This window comes from Carassius gibelio, chromosome A23 (assembly GCF_023724105.1).
Source record: "Carassius gibelio isolate Cgi1373 ecotype wild population from Czech Republic chromosome A23, carGib1.2-hapl.c, whole genome shotgun sequence".
Lineage (NCBI taxonomy): Eukaryota > Metazoa > Chordata > Actinopteri > Cypriniformes > Cyprinidae > Carassius > Carassius gibelio.
The window spans coordinates 507325-522899 of record NC_068393.1 but is presented as its reverse complement, the minus strand read 5'-3'; the positions used below and the strand labels follow the sequence as shown (position 1 = coordinate 522899).

Here is a 15575-nt window from a genome sequence, read left to right as displayed (position 1 = left end):
TCATATACAAAGAGACAGCAGTTTAAAAAAACACCAATGTTTCAGGAGTTTATTATACAGGAATGACACATGCTTATTAGATAACTGTATTTGAGTTGATGTATATGTTTTTATTTATTATTATTTAATTTTCACAAATTTAGAAAAGTAATCTAAAAGTACTCAAAGGTAATTAGTTACATTACTTTAATAAAGTAATTGAAAAAGTTATACTACTATAACATTTTAAACAGGGTAACTTGTAATCTGTAACCTATTACATTTCCAAAGTAACCTTCCAAACACTGCTAAAAGGAGACGTCCAATAGACGTATTGCAGATGAGCAAACAGCCTTAAAACTACATCTTGCAGATGTAAATTCATATGTCAAATAGACGTCTCCTAGATGTATGTGTGCTATCAGGGTACCATCCCCCAGCGTTTTTAGGTCTCCCAAAACTTACCAAAGCCGAGATGGGCATCGCCGTGTCCGGCTTCCTCCCTGCTGCGTCTTAGCAGCATCGCTTCTCGGCCTTTTGGCTAAGATCAAGTGTAGTATCTGTTCTTATCAGTTTAATATCTGATACGTCCCCCATCCGGGGACTACATATTAAATGGATTTTTAGATCACGGAGCTGGAGCCGGGGCTTGCTCCGTCCACTCCATGCATCGGCCTGGTATTGCAGTGTCTCCAGGAACGGTGTGCTTTCCCTTTTTGGGGATTGCCATTTATTGTGTCGAATAGCAGAACAAGGAATGAGAGCTGCCATTGCAGATGCTGTGGTTTATTGCAAACTTTTTTCCTGATGTGTCCACCTGGGGTCTTGGACTCTTCCACTAACGATGCACCCACCTGAGGTCTTGAAGTCTTTCACAGACGAGGTGACGCATCGAATCAGGTGTGTTTGTTTAAAGAGAGTCATCTAAAACTGGCGTTGGGAAGCACCGGCCCATGAGCTTGGCAGTTTCCAGGCCAGTAACGGAAGGCACCCGTCCTTCCTTTCCCGGAGGGGGGGCGGAGGGCTAACCGTTGGTGAGGATGGTAGAGATGCAAATCAGACCTCTGGCTGACCGCCTGGGCCTTCATACTTACCTGGCAGGGGAGACACCATGATCAAGAAGGCGGTTCACCCAGGGCGAGGCTTGTCTATTGCACTCCGGCCATGCTGACCCCTGCGAATTCCCCAAATGCGGGAATCTCGACTGCATAATTTATGGTAGTGGGGGACTGCGTTCGCGCTCTCCCCTGAAATTGTTGGTGAAACAAAGCAGAAGAGGTTTTTACAGTTTTTTATTTATTTTCCTTTCAGAATGGGGAGTTCTGTCACATGCGAGATATGTGTTGTGCGCCTGTGAAACAAAGTCACTTGCGCTCTTGAAAAATCGGACCCTGGTGGGTAGTTTAGTTCGAACATAGCGCAGACCTTACTTTGAAAGTAGATTGGACTGACTGCAGCCTAGCTGTAACTGTCTCCATGTTGTTTGGTTGTCCTTTTTTTCGATTCGTATTAATTTTGTTGTCGCTTACAGCGACACCTAGTGGCCTGTCGCCGCGCCCTTTTTCACCTGGCCTCGGACTGAGCCCCTGCACAGGTGTGCCGATTTGGGTGAAGGGATCTCACTCCTTCCTGGAGTTATAGCCATTCGAGCCACCTCGGACACGCCACCTTAGCACGCTTTGAGGTCCCCTCGCCAAGGTGAATGGAAATTTCCTATTTTTTTGGATGATTATTGACAGTCAGACTCCAGAGAAGCTTTCTGTGCTGATTTGGGTGGGACTGGGCCAAATACCTGGCGCCAGGTTGCAAAAGAAGGTTTTCGACAAAATCCAAAATACCCGAAAATTCCGTCAGAGCGACGGGCCAATCTGAGACCTGCGTCTCGTTCGGCTCGAGCCAAGGATTCCGGTGACATAAGGCACGTGGCTCTGCGACCAACCGTTTGGGAGTTACGAGCGATGCCGTACTTTCCGTCGCTGCAGTTCCACCGTCAGGCCGATCGGGACAAGGCCCGGTGACGTTGCAGACAGGGGAGGGTACTACCATCCCGCAGTGTTGCAGGTGTTTTCATCTTTGTTTGATTGTCCATTTACATTACATTTTCCCTATTTTTCAGCTTACGGCGCCACCTAGTGGCCTGTCGCCGCGTCCCTTTTCACCTGGCCTCGGACTGAGCCCCTGCACAGGTGTGCCGATTTGGGTGAAGGGATCTCACTCCTTCCTGGAGTTATAGCCATTCGAGCCACCTCGGACACGCCACCTTAGCACGTTTTGAGGTCCCCTCGCCAAGGTGAATGGAAATTTCCTCTATTTTTGGATGATTATTGACACTCAGACTCCAGAGAAGCTTTCTGTGCTGATTTGGGTGGGACTGGGCCAAATACCTGGCGCCAGGTTGCAAAAGAAGGTTTTCGACAAAATCCAAAATACCCGAAAATTTCGTCAGAGCGACGGGCCAATCTGAGACCTGCGTCTCGTTCGGCTCGAGCCAAGGATTCCGGTGACATAAGGCACGTGGCTCTGCGACCAACCGTTTGGGAGTTACGAGCGATGCCGTACTTTCCGTCGCTGCAGTTCCACCGTCAGGCCGATCGGGACAAGGCCCGGTGACGTTGCAGACAGGGGAGGGTACTACCATCCCGCAGTGTTGCAGGTGTTTTCATCTTTGTTTGATTGTCCATTTACATTACATTTTCCCTATTTTTCAGCTTACGGCGCCACCTAGTGGCCTGTCGCCGCGTCCCTTTTCACCTGGCCTCGGACTGAGCCCCTGCACAGGTGTGCCGATTTGGGTGAAGGGATCTCACTCCTTCCTGGAGTTATAGCCATTCGAGCCACCTCGGACACGCCACCTTAGCACGTTTTGAGGTCCCCTCGCCAAGGTGAATGGAAATTTCCTCTATTTTTGGATGATTATTGACACTCAGACTCCAGAGAAGCTTTCTGTGCTGATTTGGGTGGGACTGGGCCAAATACCTGGCGCCAGGTTGCAAAAGAAGGTTTTCGACAAAATCCAAAATACCCGAAAATTTCGTCAGAGCGACGGGCCAATCTGAGACCTGCGTCTCGTTCGGCTCGAGCCAAGGATTCCGGTGACATAAGGCACGTGGCTCTGCGACCAACCGTTTGGGAGTTACGAGCCATGCCGTACTTTCCGTCAGGCCGATCGGGACGAGGCCCGGTGACGTTGTAGACAGGGGAGGGTACTACCCAGATAGCACACTTACGTCTGCAAGATGTCTGTTAAAGAAATGTTGATCTGGAAAGCATCTGCCATCTACAAACGTCTGACATACGCCTTTCAGATGTCAGTTTTATATACCTTCTAAATCATAAACATCTAAAAGACATCTAATTGACATCTATCTGACATCTAAAAGGCAGTGTTGGGGAGTAACTAGTTACATGTAACAGCATTACGTAATTTAATTACAAAATGAATGTAACTGTAATTAGTTACAGTTACGAAGAAAAAATTAGTAATTAAATTAAAGTTACTTATGAAATTTTTAACGATTACAAAGGCAATTACATTTGAATATTTACACACATCCACATACAGATTTCACTGATTTCTTTCCCAAATTGCACTGACTGTTCTGAGACATACGCCCTAATAATTTCCAGAATTTTAACAGAATTTTTTGTTTTTCCCAGTCCGCCCTTCCTGTAAATTAATGGCAAAAACATGCAGTTTCATTTAATACAAATAGGCCTACTGAAGCTTGCAGTGTTGTCAGCCTCTGCCGCCTCAATATAGGAGTACATGAGCACATAAACATCATTTCTAGAACTGCTCTGTGTCACGTCATGCATTTTACCTATCATATCATATACAAAGAGACAGCAGTTTAAAAAAACACCAATGTTTCAGGAGTTTATTATACAGGAATGACACATGCTTATTAGATAACTGTATTTGAGTTGATGTATATGTTTTTATTTATTATTATTTAATTTTCACAAATTTAGAAAAGTAATCTAAAAGTACTCAAAGGTAATTAGTTACATTACTTTAATAAAGTAATTGAAAAAGTTATACTACTATAACATTTTAAACAGGGTAACTTGTAATCTGTAACCTATTACATTTCCAAAGTAACCTTCCAAACACTGCTAAAAGGAGACGTCCAATAGACGTATTGCAGATGAGCAAACAGCCTTAAAACTACATCTTGCAGATGTAAATTCATATGTCAAATAGACGTCTCCTAGATGTATGTGTGCTATCAGGGTACCATCCCCCAGCGTTTTTAGGTCTCCCAAAACTTACCAAAGCCGAGATGGGCATCGCCGTGTCCGGCTTCCTCCCTGCTGCGTCTTAGCAGCATCGCTTCTCGGCCTTTTGGCTAAGATCAAGTGTAGTATCTGTTCTTATCAGTTTAATATCTGATACGTCCCCCATCCGGGGACTACATATTAAATGGATTTTTAGATCACGGAGCTGGAGCCGGGGCTTGCTCCGTCCACTCCATGCATCGGCCTGGTATTGCAGTGTCTCCAGGAACGGTGTGCTTTCCCTTTTTGGGGATTGCCATTTATTGTGTCGAATAGCAGAACAAGGAATGAGAGCTGCCATTGCAGATGCTGTGGTTTATTGCAAACTTTTTTCCTGATGTGTCCACCTGGGGTCTTGGACTCTTCCACTAACGATGCACCCACCTGAGGTCTTGAAGTCTTTCACAGACGAGGTGACGCATCGAATCAGGTGTGTTTGTTTAAAGAGAGTCATCTAAAACTGGCGTTGGGAAGCACCGGCCCATGAGCTTGGCAGTTTCCAGGCCAGTAACGGAAGGCACCCGTCCTTCCTTTCCCGGAGGGGGGGCGGAGGGCTAACCGTTGGTGAGGATGGTAGAGATGCAAATCAGACCTCTGGCTGACCGCCTGGGCCTTCATACTTACCTGGCAGGGGAGACACCATGATCAAGAAGGCGGTTCACCCAGGGCGAGGCTTGTCTATTGCACTCCGGCCATGCTGACCCCTGCGAATTCCCCAAATGCGGGAATCTCGACTGCATAATTTATGGTAGTGGGGGACTGCGTTCGCGCTCTCCCCTGAAATTGTTGGTGAAACAAAGCAGAAGAGGTTTTTACAGTTTTTTATTTATTTTCCTTTCAGAATGGGGAGTTCTGTCACATGCGAGATATGTGTTGTGCGCCTGTGAAACAAAGTCACTTGCGCTCTTGAAAAATCGGACCCTGGTGGGTAGTTTAGTTCGAACATAGCGCAGACCTTACTTTGAAAGTAGATTGGACTGACTGCAGCCTAGCTGTAACTGTCTCCATGTTGTTTGGTTGTCCTTTTTTTCGATTCGTATTAATTTTGTTGTCGCTTACAGCGACACCTAGTGGCCTGTCGCCGCGCCCTTTTTCACCTGGCCTCGGACTGAGCCCCTGCACAGGTGTGCCGATTTGGGTGAAGGGATCTCACTCCTTCCTGGAGTTATAGCCATTCGAGCCACCTCGGACACGCCACCTTAGCACGCTTTGAGGTCCCCTCGCCAAGGTGAATGGAAATTTCCTATTTTTTTGGATGATTATTGACAGTCAGACTCCAGAGAAGCTTTCTGTGCTGATTTGGGTGGGACTGGGCCAAATACCTGGCGCCAGGTTGCAAAAGAAGGTTTTCGACAAAATCCAAAATACCCGAAAATTTCGTCAGAGCGACGGGCCAATCTGAGACCTGCGTCTCGTTCGGCTCGAGCCAAGGATTCCGGTGACATAAGGCACGTGGCTCTGCGACCAACCGTTTGGGAGTTACGAGCGATGCCGTACTTTCCGTCGCTGCAGTTCCACCGTCAGGCCGATCGGGACAAGGCCCGGTGACGTTGCAGACAGGGGAGGGTACTACCATCCCGCAGTGTTGCAGGTGTTTTCATCTTTGTTTGATTGTCCATTTACATTACATTTTCCCTATTTTTCAGCTTACGGCGCCACCTAGTGGCCTGTCGCCGCGTCCCTTTTCACCTGGCCTCGGACTGAGCCCCTGCACAGGTGTGCCGATTTGGGTGAAGGGATCTCACTCCTTCCTGGAGTTATAGCCATTCGAGCCACCTCGGACACGCCACCTTAGCACGTTTTGAGGTCCCCTCGCCAAGGTGAATGGAAATTTCCTCTATTTTTGGATGATTATTGACACTCAGACTCCAGAGAAGCTTTCTGTGCTGATTTGGGTGGGACTGGGCCAAATACCTGGCGCCAGGTTGCAAAAGAAGGTTTTCGACAAAATCCAAAATACCCGAAAATTTCGTCAGAGCGACGGGCCAATCTGAGACCTGCGTCTCGTTCGGCTCGAGCCAAGGATTCCGGTGACATAAGGCACGTGGCTCTGCGACCAACCGTTTGGGAGTTACGAGCGATGCCGTACTTTCCGTCGCTGCAGTTCCACCGTCAGGCCGATCGGGACAAGGCCCGGTGACGTTGCAGACAGGGGAGGGTACTACCATCCCGCAGTGTTGCAGGTGTTTTCATCTTTGTTTGATTGTCCATTTACATTACATTTTCCCTATTTTTCAGCTTACGGCGCCACCTAGTGGCCTGTCGCCGCGTCCCTTTTCACCTGGCCTCGGACTGAGCCCCTGCACAGGTGTGCCGATTTGGGTGAAGGGATCTCACTCCTTCCTGGAGTTATAGCCATTCGAGCCACCTCGGACACGCCACCTTAGCACGTTTTGAGGTCCCCTCGCCAAGGTGAATGGAAATTTCCTCTATTTTTGGATGATTATTGACACTCAGACTCCAGAGAAGCTTTCTGTGCTGATTTGGGTGGGACTGGGCCAAATACCTGGCGCCAGGTTGCAAAAGAAGGTTTTCGACAAAATCCAAAATACCCGAAAATTTCGTCAGAGCGACGGGCCAATCTGAGACCTGCGTCTCGTTCGGCTCGAGCCAAGGATTCCGGTGACATAAGGCACGTGGCTCTGCGACCAACCGTTTGGGAGTTACGAGCCATGCCGTACTTTCCGTCAGGCCGATCGGGACGAGGCCCGGTGACGTTGTAGACAGGGGAGGGTACTACCCAGATAGCACACTTACGTCTGCAAGATGTCTGTTAAAGAAATGTTGATCTGGAAAGCATCTGCCATCTACAAACGTCTGACATACGCCTTTCAGATGTCAGTTTTATATACCTTCTAAATCATAAACATCTAAAAGACATCTAATTGACATCTATCTGACATCTAAAAGGCAGTGTTGGGGAGTAACTAGTTACATGTAACAGCATTACGTAATTTAATTACAAAATGAATGTAACTGTAATTAGTTACAGTTACGAAGAAAAAATTAGTAATTAAATTAAAGTTACTTATGAAATTTTTAACGATTACAAAGGCAATTACATTTGAATATTTACACACATCCACATACAGATTTCACTGATTTCTTTCCCAAATTGCACTGACTGTTCTGAGACATACGCCCTAATAATTTCCAGAATTTTAACAGAATTTTTTGTTTTTCCCAGTCCGCCCTTCCTGTAAATTAATGGCAAAAACATGCAGTTTCATTTAATACAAATAGGCCTACTGAAGCTTGCAGTGTTGTCAGCCTCTGCCGCCTCAATATAGGAGTACATGAGCACATAAACATCATTTCTAGAACTGCTCTGTGTCACGTCATGCATTTTACCTATCATATCATATACAAAGAGACAGCAGTTTAAAAAAACACCAATGTTTCAGGAGTTTATTATACAGGAATGACACATGCTTATTAGATAACTGTATTTGAGTTGATGTATATGTTTTTATTTATTATTATTTAATTTTCACAAATTTAGAAAAGTAATCTAAAAGTACTCAAAGGTAATTAGTTACATTACTTTAATAAAGTAATTGAAAAAGTTATACTACTATAACATTTTAAACAGGGTAACTTGTAATCTGTAACCTATTACATTTCCAAAGTAACCTTCCAAACACTGCTAAAAGGAGACGTCCAATAGACGTATTGCAGATGAGCAAACAGCCTTAAAACTACATCTTGCAGATGTAAATTCATATGTCAAATAGACGTCTCCTAGATGTATGTGTGCTATCAGGGTACCATCCCCCAGCGTTTTTAGGTCTCCCAAAACTTACCAAAGCCGAGATGGGCATCGCCGTGTCCGGCTTCCTCCCTGCTGCGTCTTAGCAGCATCGCTTCTCGGCCTTTTGGCTAAGATCAAGTGTAGTATCTGTTCTTATCAGTTTAATATCTGATACGTCCCCCATCCGGGGACTACATATTAAATGGATTTTTAGATCACGGAGCTGGAGCCGGGGCTTGCTCCGTCCACTCCATGCATCGGCCTGGTATTGCAGTGTCTCCAGGAACGGTGTGCTTTCCCTTTTTGGGGATTGCCATTTATTGTGTCGAATAGCAGAACAAGGAATGAGAGCTGCCATTGCAGATGCTGTGGTTTATTGCAAACTTTTTTCCTGATGTGTCCACCTGGGGTCTTGGACTCTTCCACTAACGATGCACCCACCTGAGGTCTTGAAGTCTTTCACAGACGAGGTGACGCATCGAATCAGGTGTGTTTGTTTAAAGAGAGTCATCTAAAACTGGCGTTGGGAAGCACCGGCCCATGAGCTTGGCAGTTTCCAGGCCAGTAACGGAAGGCACCCGTCCTTCCTTTCCCGGAGGGGGGGCGGAGGGCTAACCGTTGGTGAGGATGGTAGAGATGCAAATCAGACCTCTGGCTGACCGCCTGGGCCTTCATACTTACCTGGCAGGGGAGACACCATGATCAAGAAGGCGGTTCACCCAGGGCGAGGCTTGTCCATTGCACTCCGGCCATGCTGACCCCTGCGAATTCCCCAAATGCGGGAATCTCGACTGCATAATTTATGGTAGTGGGGGACTGCGTTCGCGCTCTCCCCTGAAATTGTTGGTGAAACAAAGCAGAAGAGGTTTTTACAGTTTTTTATTTATTTTCCTTTCAGAATGGGGAGTTCTGTCACATGCGAGATATGTGTTGTGCGCCTGTGAAACAAAGTCACTTGCGCTCTTGAAAAATCGGACCCTGGTGGGTAGTTTAGTTCGAACATAGCGCAGACCTTACTTTGAAAGTAGATTGGACTGACTGCAGCCTAGCTGTAACTGTCTCCATGTTGTTTGGTTGTCCTTTTTTTCGATTCGTATTAATTTTGTTGTCGCTTACAGCGACACCTAGTGGCCTGTCGCCGCGCCCTTTTTCACCTGGCCTCGGACTGAGCCCCTGCACAGGTGTGCCGATTTGGGTGAAGGGATCTCACTCCTTCCTGGAGTTATAGCCATTCGAGCCACCTCGGACACGCCACCTTAGCACGCTTTGAGGTCCCCTCGCCAAGGTGAATAGAAATTTCCTATTTTTTTGGATGATTATTGACAGTCAGACTCCAGAGAAGCTTTCTGTGCTGATTTGGGTGGGACTGGGCCAAATACCTGGCGCCAGGTTGCAAAAGAAGGTTTTCGACAAAATCCAAAATACCCGAAAATTTCGTCAGAGCGACGGGCCAATCTGAGACCTGCGTCTCGTTCGGCTCGAGCCAAGGATTCCGGTGACATAAGGCACGTGGCTCTGCGACCAACCGTTTGGGAGTTACGAGCGATGCCGTACTTTCCGTCGCTGCAGTTCCACCGTCAGGCCGATCGGGACAAGGCCCGGTGACGTTGCAGACAGGGGAGGGTACTACCATCCCGCAGTGTTGCAGGTGTTTTCATCTTTGTTTGATTGTCCATTTACATTACATTTTCCCTATTTTTCAGCTTACGGCGCCACCTAGTGGCCTGTCGCCGCGTCCCTTTTCACCTGGCCTCGGACTGAGCCCCTGCACAGGTGTGCCGATTTGGGTGAAGGGATCTCACTCCTTCCTGGAGTTATAGCCATTCGAGCCACCTCGGACACGCCACCTTAGCACGTTTTGAGGTCCCCTCGCCAAGGTGAATGGAAATTTCCTCTATTTTTGGATGATTATTGACACTCAGACTCCAGAGAAGCTTTCTGTGCTGATTTGGGTGGGACTGGGCCAAATACCTGGCGCCAGGTTGCAAAAGAAGGTTTTCGACAAAATCCAAAATACCCGAAAATTTCGTCAGAGCGACGGGCCAATCTGAGACCTGCGTCTCGTTCGGCTCGAGCCAAGGATTCCGGTGACATAAGGCACGTGGCTCTGCGACCAACCGTTTGGGAGTTACGAGCGATGCCGTACTTTCCGTCGCTGCAGTTCCACCGTCAGGCCGATCGGGACAAGGCCCGGTGACGTTGCAGACAGGGGAGGGTACTACCATCCCGCAGTGTTGCAGGTGTTTTCATCTTTGTTTGATTGTCCATTTACATTACATTTTCCCTATTTTTCAGCTTACGGCGCCACCTAGTGGCCTGTCGCCGCGTCCCTTTTCACCTGGCCTCGGACTGAGCCCCTGCACAGGTGTGCCGATTTGGGTGAAGGGATCTCACTCCTTCCTGGAGTTATAGCCATTCGAGCCACCTCGGACACGCCACCTTAGCACGTTTTGAGGTCCCCTCGCCAAGGTGAATGGAAATTTCCTCTATTTTTGGATGATTATTGACACTCAGACTCCAGAGAAGCTTTCTGTGCTGATTTGGGTGGGACTGGGCCAAATACCTGGCGCCAGGTTGCAAAAGAAGGTTTTCGACAAAATCCAAAATACCCGAAAATTTCGTCAGAGCGACGGGCCAATCTGAGACCTGCGTCTCGTTCGGCTCGAGCCAAGGATTCCGGTGACATAAGGCACGTGGCTCTGCGACCAACCGTTTGGGAGTTACGAGCCATGCCGTACTTTCCGTCAGGCCGATCGGGACGAGGCCCGGTGACGTTGTAGACAGGGGAGGGTACTACCCAGATAGCACACTTACGTCTGCAAGATGTCTGTTAAAGAAATGTTGATCTGGAAAGCATCTGCCATCTACAAACGTCTGACATACGCCTTTCAGATGTCAGTTTTATATACCTTCTAAATCATAAACATCTAAAAGACATCTAATTGACATCTATCTGACATCTAAAAGGCAGTGTTGGGGAGTAACTAGTTACATGTAACAGCATTACGTAATTTAATTACAAAATGAATGTAACTGTAATTAGTTACAGTTACGAAGAAAAAATTAGTAATTAAATTAAAGTTACTTATGAAATTTTTAACGATTACAAAGGCAATTACATTTGAATATTTACACACATCCACATACAGATTTCACTGATTTCTTTCCCAAATTGCACTGACTGTTCTGAGACATACGCCCTAATAATTTCCAGAATTTTAACAGAATTTTTTGTTTTTCCCAGTCCGCCCTTCCTGTAAATTAATGGCAAAAACATGCAGTTTCATTTAATACAAATAGGCCTACTGAAGCTTGCAGTGTTGTCAGCCTCTGCCGCCTCAATATAGGAGTACATGAGCACATAAACATCATTTCTAGAACTGCTCTGTGTCACGTCATGCATTTTACCTATCATATCATATACAAAGAGACAGCAGTTTAAAAAAACACCAATGTTTCAGGAGTTTATTATACAGGAATGACACATGCTTATTAGATAACTGTATTTGAGTTGATGTATATGTTTTTATTTATTATTATTTAATTTTCACAAATTTAGAAAAGTAATCTAAAAGTACTCAAAGGTAATTAGTTACATTACTTTAATAAAGTAATTGAAAAAGTTATACTACTATAACATTTTAAACAGGGTAACTTGTAATCTGTAACCTATTACATTTCCAAAGTAACCTTCCAAACACTGCTAAAAGGAGACGTCCAATAGACGTATTGCAGATGAGCAAACAGCCTTAAAACTACATCTTGCAGATGTAAATTCATATGTCAAATAGACGTCTCCTAGATGTATGTGTGCTATCAGGGTACCATCCCCCAGCGTTTTTAGGTCTCCCAAAACTTACCAAAGCCGAGATGGGCATCGCCGTGTCCGGCTTCCTCCCTGCTGCGTCTTAGCAGCATCGCTTCTCGGCCTTTTGGCTAAGATCAAGTGTAGTATCTGTTCTTATCAGTTTAATATCTGATACGTCCCCCATCCGGGGACTACATATTAAATGGATTTTTAGATCACGGAGCTGGAGCCGGGGCTTGCTCCGTCCACTCCATGCATCGGCCTGGTATTGCAGTGTCTCCAGGAACGGTGTGCTTTCCCTTTTTGGGGATTGCCATTTATTGTGTCGAATAGCAGAACAAGGAATGAGAGCTGCCATTGCAGATGCTGTGGTTTATTGCAAACTTTTTTCCTGATGTGTCCACCTGGGGTCTTGGACTCTTCCACTAACGATGCACCCACCTGAGGTCTTGAAGTCTTTCACAGACGAGGTGACGCATCGAATCAGGTGTGTTTGTTTAAAGAGAGTCATCTAAAACTGGCGTTGGGAAGCACCGGCCCATGAGCTTGGCAGTTTCCAGGCCAGTAACGGAAGGCACCCGTCCTTCCTTTCCCGGAGGGGGGGCGGAGGGCTAACCGTTGGTGAGGATGGTAGAGATGCAAATCAGACCTCTGGCTGACCGCCTGGGCCTTCATACTTACCTGGCAGGGGAGACACCATGATCAAGAAGGCGGTTCACCCAGGGCGAGGCTTGTCCATTGCACTCCGGCCATGCTGACCCCTGCGAATTCCCCAAATGCGGGAATCTCGACTGCATAATTTATGGTAGTGGGGGACTGCGTTCGCGCTCTCCCCTGAAATTGTTGGTGAAACAAAGCAGAAGAGGTTTTTACAGTTTTTTATTTATTTTCCTTTCAGAATGGGGAGTTCTGTCACATGCGAGATATGTGTTGTGCGCCTGTGAAACAAAGTCACTTGCGCTCTTGAAAAATCGGACCCTGGTGGGTAGTTTAGTTCGAACATAGCGCAGACCTTACTTTGAAAGTAGATTGGACTGACTGCAGCCTAGCTGTAACTGTCTCCATGTTGTTTGGTTGTCCTTTTTTTCGATTCGTATTAATTTTGTTGTCGCTTACAGCGACACCTAGTGGCCTGTCGCCGCGCCCTTTTTCACCTGGCCTCGGACTGAGCCCCTGCACAGGTGTGCCGATTTGGGTGAAGGGATCTCACTCCTTCCTGGAGTTATAGCCATTCGAGCCACCTCGGACACGCCACCTTAGCACGCTTTGAGGTCCCCTCGCCAAGGTGAATAGAAATTTCCTATTTTTTTGGATGATTATTGACAGTCAGTCTCCAGAGAAGCTTTCTGTGCTGATTTGGGTGGGACTGGGCCAAATACCTGGCGCCAGGTTGCAAAAGAAGGTTTTCGACAAAATCCAAAATACCCGAAAATTTCGTCAGAGCGACGGGCCAATCTGAGACCTGCGTCTCGTTCGGCTCGAGCCAAGGATTCCGGTGACATAAGGCACGTGGCTCTGCGACCAACCGTTTGGGAGTTACGAGCGATGCCGTACTTTCCGTCGCTGCAGTTCCACCGTCAGGCCGATCGGGACAAGGCCCGGTGACGTTGCAGACAGGGGAGGGTACTACCATCCCGCAGTGTTGCAGGTGTTTTCATCTTTGTTTGATTGTCCATTTACATTACATTTTCCCTATTTTTCAGCTTACGGCGCCACCTAGTGGCCTGTCGCCGCGTCCCTTTTCACCTGGCCTCGGACTGAGCCCCTGCACAGGTGTGCCGATTTGGGTGAAGGGATCTCACTCCTTCCTGGAGTTATAGCCATTCGAGCCACCTCGGACACGCCACCTTAGCACGTTTTGAGGTCCCCTCGCCAAGGTGAATGGAAATTTCCTCTATTTTTGGATGATTATTGACACTCAGACTCCAGAGAAGCTTTCTGTGCTGATTTGGGTGGGACTGGGCCAAATACCTGGCGCCAGGTTGCAAAAGAAGGTTTTCGACAAAATCCAAAATACCCGAAAATTTCGTCAGAGCGACGGGCCAATCTGAGACCTGCGTCTCGTTCGGCTCGAGCCAAGGATTCCGGTGACATAAGGCACGTGGCTCTGCGACCAACCGTTTGGGAGTTACGAGCGATGCCGTACTTTCCGTCGCTGCAGTTCCACCGTCAGGCCGATCGGGACAAGGCCCGGTGACGTTGCAGACAGGGGAGGGTACTACCATCCCGCAGTGTTGCAGGTGTTTTCATCTTTGTTTGATTGTCCATTTACATTACATTTTCCCTATTTTTCAGCTTACGGCGCCACCTAGTGGCCTGTCGCCGCGTCCCTTTTCACCTGGCCTCGGACTGAGCCCCTGCACAGGTGTGCCGATTTGGGTGAAGGGATCTCACTCCTTCCTGGAGTTATAGCCATTCGAGCCACCTCGGACACGCCACCTTAGCACGTTTTGAGGTCCCCTCGCCAAGGTGAATGGAAATTTCCTCTATTTTTGGATGATTATTGACACTCAGACTCCAGAGAAGCTTTCTGTGCTGATTTGGGTGGGACTGGGCCAAATACCTGGCGCCAGGTTGCAAAAGAAGGTTTTCGACAAAATCCAAAATACCCGAAAATTTCGTCAGAGCGACGGGCCAATCTGAGACCTGCGTCTCGTTCGGCTCGAGCCAAGGATTCCGGTGACATAAGGCACGTGGCTCTGCGACCAACCGTTTGGGAGTTACGAGCCATGCCGTACTTTCCGTCAGGCCGATCGGGACGAGGCCCGGTGACGTTGTAGACAGGGGAGGGTACTACCCAGATAGCACACTTACGTCTGCAAGATGTCTGTTAAAGAAATGTTGATCTGGAAAGCATCTGCCATCTACAAACGTCTGACATACGCCTTTCAGATGTCAGTTTTATATACCTTCTAAATCATAAACATCTAAAAGACATCTAATTGACATCTATCTGACATCTAAAAGGCAGTGTTGGGGAGTAACTAGTTACATGTAACAGCATTACGTAATTTAATTACAAAATGAATGTAACTGTAATTAGTTACAGTTACGAAGAAAAAATTAGTAATTAAATTAAAGTTACTTATGAAATTTTTAACGATTACAAAGGCAATTACATTTGAATATTTACACACATCCACATACAGATTTCACTGATTTCTTTCCCAAATTGCACTGACTGTTCTGAGACATACGCCCTAATAATTTCCAGAATTTTAACAGAATTTTTTGTTTTTCCCAGTCCGCCCTTCCTGTAAATTAATGGCAAAAACATGCAGTTTCATTTAATACAAATAGGCCTACTGAAGCTTGCAGTGTTGTCAGCCTCTGCCGCCTCAATATAGGAGTACATGAGCACATAAACATCATTTCTAGAACTGCTCTGTGTCACGTCATGCATTTTACCTATCATATCATATACAAAGAGACAGCAGTTTAAAAAAACACCAATGTTTCAGGAGTTTATTATACAGGAATGACACATGCTTATTAGATAACTGTATTTGAGTTGATGTATATGTTTTTATTTATTATTATTTAATTTTCACAAATTTAGAAAAGTAATCTAAAAGTACTCAAAGGTAATTAGTTACATTACTTTAATAAAGTAATTGAAAAAGTTATACTACTATAACATTTTAAACAGGGTAACTTGTAATCTGTAACCTATTACATTTCCAAAGTAACCTTCCAAACACTGCTAAAAGGAGACGTCCAATAGACGTATTGCAGATGAGCAAACAGCCTTAAAACTAC

General features: G+C 46.5%; 1 protein-coding gene and 8 non-coding genes across 18 annotated transcripts in view; all 9 read left to right on the top strand.

Moving 5' to 3' along the window:
* LOC127944872 (uncharacterized) overlaps positions 1-15575 on the top strand; it is a 352827-nt gene that overhangs the window by 84977 nt on the left and 252275 nt on the right. The window lies entirely within an intron of this gene.
* On the top strand, positions 501-691 carry LOC127945491 (U2 spliceosomal RNA). Its single transcript, XR_008150822.1, has one exon. It is a non-coding gene; the product is annotated as a U2 spliceosomal RNA (small nuclear RNA).
* On the top strand, positions 1066-1229 carry LOC127945393 (U1 spliceosomal RNA). Its single transcript, XR_008150727.1, has one exon. It is a non-coding gene; the product is annotated as a U1 spliceosomal RNA (small nuclear RNA).
* On the top strand, positions 4309-4499 carry LOC127945490 (U2 spliceosomal RNA). The gene has a single exon (XR_008150821.1). It is a non-coding gene; the product is annotated as a U2 spliceosomal RNA (small nuclear RNA).
* On the top strand, positions 4874-5037 carry LOC127945392 (U1 spliceosomal RNA). Its single transcript, XR_008150726.1, has one exon. It is a non-coding gene; the product is annotated as a U1 spliceosomal RNA (small nuclear RNA).
* On the top strand, positions 8117-8307 carry LOC127945489 (U2 spliceosomal RNA). Its single transcript, XR_008150820.1, has one exon. It is a non-coding gene; the product is annotated as a U2 spliceosomal RNA (small nuclear RNA).
* On the top strand, positions 8682-8845 carry LOC127945246 (U1 spliceosomal RNA). Its single transcript, XR_008150592.1, has one exon. It is a non-coding gene; the product is annotated as a U1 spliceosomal RNA (small nuclear RNA).
* Positions 11925-12115, top strand: LOC127945488 (U2 spliceosomal RNA). Its single transcript, XR_008150819.1, has one exon. It is a non-coding gene; the product is annotated as a U2 spliceosomal RNA (small nuclear RNA).
* Positions 12490-12653, top strand: LOC127945245 (U1 spliceosomal RNA). Its single transcript, XR_008150591.1, has one exon. It is a non-coding gene; the product is annotated as a U1 spliceosomal RNA (small nuclear RNA).